The 4,054-nt window shown below is 41.1% G+C and overlaps 1 protein-coding gene across 1 annotated transcript in view; it reads left to right on the top strand.

The window, feature by feature from the left end:
- Window positions 1-3,448, top strand: part of LOC107105135 — a 19,126-nt gene extending 15,678 nt beyond the window's left edge. Inside the window, exon 8 of the mRNA XM_015405255.1 lies at window positions 2,873-3,448. The gene's annotated coding sequence lies outside the window, so the exon portion shown is untranslated. The remainder of the gene's footprint in view (window positions 1-2,872) is intronic.
- The last annotated feature ends 606 nt before the right edge of the window (window positions 3,449-4,054 follow it).

The following is a 4,054-nucleotide window of genomic DNA, read 5'->3' as shown; positions in this document are numbered from 1 at the left end:
AGTACCAGCCTTCAAGTGTATCTCAATATTACATACCAAGCCTGGCAAAGGGATCTGCCCCTTTAGGTGACATTTTTTGGATGTGTCACAATAAGTCACTGATGTTAACCACACTACCCCCTCAGTGGGAAGGCATCTGTGCACCAGTAATGATGACAGGACAACTGAAGCTAATAGTAAATAACCCAATAGGCATTAACGAAACATCTAATGAGATACCCAACCGCGTTAAAAGAAGTACTCCCATTAAACACGAGTGGAAAACATCAGATGAGGTATATATCTCCTGGGATCAGATCCCCTATGGGGTACCTGAAGAACAGGCTGCCCTAGAGGTTGGCTGGATAGAAAGCGGAAGAGTGGCGGGTTCAGTACCTATCTTTGGAACGGTTGTCAATGCGCAGTATATAGCTCGCAATAGTAGATGGGTTAATCTCCTATGGTATAATCAACAACGGTTTATAAATTTTACAATAAAGGGCATGGATTTAGTGAAGGAACAATTGCATGCTACTTCACTAATGGTTCTGCAAAATAGGTTCGTGCTGGAATCCCGCATGGCTGGGGACCAAGGAATATGTGATTATATAGGAGAAGATTGTTGTACTTTAATTCCCATGCACACAGATGTTAACGGCAGCCTCACGGGAGTCCTACAGAAAATGAAAAGCATGAGAGATGAACATGTGCTGCAGTCCAATTGGAACACTCAGTTAAAGGGCTTCTGGGATTGGGTCAATAAGCTTGGATGGGGAAAATATCTTAAGGCAGCAGGGATAATTCTAGGAGCAATAATACTGATCATAATGATAGTTATTTGTTGCATCATACCCCTTGTTCGGGGACTGGTCTCAAGACTTGTTGTAAGTGTTACGGGTCAGTTCCCGGTTGTAGAGATACAATTGGACTAAGTAATGTAGACCATAGCCATGATCACATCCCACCCTCACCAGGTACGTGCATTTCTTTAATAACAAACTTGTATATATACTAAATTGCCTAACAATGACTCGCATACTTACTCACGTAAATAAAGTAATTTGCATGCTGAATTATCTATAGATTTAGGAGATAACATGCCTTATGACCATATCTGAATATGCCCCATTATGTCTCCAAATGCAGATTAATTGACAATGGAGAGAACTTATGAGGAAGGTTATTACCCCAAGGAATGGCTAGAGAACAATAGAGAGAGATACTTCACACAGGCGTCGGTAGACACACAAGTAGAGGAGGCCGCAGGCTCTAATATTCCTAACAGGCAGCCAGAAGATCCTGCAGGGGGGCCAGGCATCGCACCTTCAGGTTGGAACAAACCTATGATGACACCCAGAAGGCAGCCAGATGATCAACCACCATCACCTACAGGGAAGCCACTGTCCAACCCACAATCGCCTGAGGACCTACAGATCAACGTTGAGACCGAACCTAGCAACATCCCAACCAACCCGGAGGATGGGCGCCACCGCGCTGGACCATTTCTGGCGATACCATCCACATCAGGCGGGCCGCCTACCTACTACGACATGACGGCTCCTGCTCCGTACCCAGGGAATGGCGAGGTCTTCGCGGGCATGAATATCAGCACATCGGACTATATTCACCTCAGAGGCTTTTTCGCTCATCCCATGCATACCTATCGCTCTGTCAACGACCTAGTGCCAGAGATCACCTCTATGTCAACAGAGGTGTATTCACAAATGATGAGGGGTATGGAGTACCTGCAATCTAAGGTTCCACTATAGGCACTCCGTCGCGCCTCATACAAATTCAAGGCGACAAAGAAGATGCAGCATATGACCCAAGAAAATCAGGAACTGAAACTTCAACTTCAGGAGGCATGCACCACCATAATCACCCTGCAGGAAAAGTTGCTGCAGCTGACTGAGCGACTGGCCGCATTGAAGCCCTAAATCTCATTAATCTCACCCATGGCATCACACTGGATATAAAGGACAATGCTGATTATTGATGATTATGCATACCTATGCTAAAAATATTGGTATAATTGTATACTTCATGTGACAGTACAAGTACTGTGCAGGAGAGTGCCACATGGTTACTCCTATGTTGGTTGTAATGACGGTCCATTGACCATTGGATGATGTGTTTGCCTGGCATAGTCCTGGCCTGATGAAGCTTTTCTTGGTTTATTTATGGGTGTGTATGGACACCCATGCAGAGGAGGATGCAGTGACCTCGTAACACAAGATGCTGCTTGGGCATTGGTATTTGCCTCTGCTGAGAAAACAGAATTAGAAACTCTTTCTACAAAAAAAGTAAGCAATGAGGACAGATCCTCTTAAGTGAGCCAAGAGGGGGATCCCTCTTTGTTTTTGTACATTCTGCCTTCCGCATTTCATCATTTTTAACATGTACTCGAACTCCACAACGTCTTATATTACTCACTTCAACTATATGGTGTGTGTTTAGTCTCACGTTTGGTTTGGTGTGCACAATATATAAACATCTGTCACTTGTGTAAGTTCACATTTAAGGGTATTTTATGTTAGTCATCACCTGCACAATCACTGAGTTGATCCTTTTTAGGATCAAAGGGGGGAAATGTAGTGTATTAATCTGCACCAATGATTAGAATAAAATAGAATTTATGTTTTATAAGTTTAAAGAGTTGTTTTCACAAATACATTTATAAAAAACCTTCCAAGGCCAAAGTGAGAGAAGCAGAGCAGTGTGTGTATGACTGCCTTCCAAGGCCAAAGTGAGAGAAGCAGAGCAGTGTGTGTGCGTGTGACTCTGCACCTGGCCCTTTGAAGTTTGGACCCAGAGAAATCTGCAGGAATACAGAGTTGAGGCCTTTTAGAGATAGAAGCACTCTCATTAAAAATGAGTTATTTGTCATATCAAGGTTGCCCAGCTCAGCTAAGTTTAGCCAAACTAATTGTGATGAATTGAGTTGTCATCTTCAAAACACACTGTGCAGTACTGGTCATAGAAAAGGGTGATGCTTTGCTGGGACATGGAACACACATGGAACACCAGAGTTATGCTGACCTGGCTTGAAGTAATACTATGGTCTTAGATCACATTGGAAGAAAGGCTTAGCTTTGACATATTATTGATTAAATTGTCATAAGTTTCTGATTTAAGTGCACCAGATGTCATCATGACCTGTGAGATTGCTCTCAAAGAAATATTATAATCATAAGTTACATTGGATGAAAGCTTTGTTTTGAAAGGTTGATAATTAAGAATATGATGTGTCTATGATATAGTAGCAATAAATGTCATCATGATTTGCAAAGAAATGTCACCATAACCTGTAACAAAGAGTGTTGATTAAATATATAAGAAATATGCTTTGAAAGGGGTTTTCCACCGATAAGATAAAAATAATTGGTCTTACCCGTAGAAAAACACCTGAAATGATGTAAACAAAGGAGGGGCTTGGGGGAGGAGCCCCAAGCCCAATGAAATGTATAAAAGAGGGCTGTTTTCACCATTTGTTCAGTTGCTCACCGGTGACCAGCTCCGTGTGGTTGTGCTGTGTTTTGCAATAAAACACCTTGGACTTGGATTCAGCTGCTTCTGCCTGATTTTTGGATCATTGTTTGAAGACTTTTCTGCCTTTTAAGAACTTTGAATTTTTATAAAACTTAGCTTCAATTTTAAGTCGCTGGAAGAGGTTTTCCCACGACACTCTTATAGTAAAAAGAACGTCCATCAAATTATAGATGAACACGAGAGTACGCCGAGGCTGCAATCATTTTAGTGTCATCAGTTGTCATCATGTAAAATGTTGGTAACTGTTGGATGGTTAATTGATGAAGATCTTTTAAAAGTTTTTTCTTTTTCCAAGGTAATTATTCCTCTGATTAAAACCTGGATAGATCTGGAGGATTTAGGAAAAAAACATGTTTAACTTAAACTGTAAAAAGTGTCAGTAAAATATACAGGAAAACACATCAAATAGCAAGACTGTGAAAGAAAAAGCTGTCCTTTACTTTATTAAATGCGTTATATAACAACAATAAAATTCCCAATGATTCACTGTGAAAATTAATGAATATGCATACATTTGAAAATAAAT

This window comes from Cyprinodon variegatus, unplaced genomic scaffold (assembly GCF_000732505.1).
Source record: "Cyprinodon variegatus isolate N-32 unplaced genomic scaffold, C_variegatus-1.0 Scaffold2089, whole genome shotgun sequence".
NCBI classification, from domain to species: Eukaryota; Metazoa; Chordata; class Actinopteri; order Cyprinodontiformes; family Cyprinodontidae; genus Cyprinodon; species Cyprinodon variegatus.
Note: the sequence above shows the minus strand (reverse complement) of the source record. Positions and strands in the feature narration are given on the sequence as shown.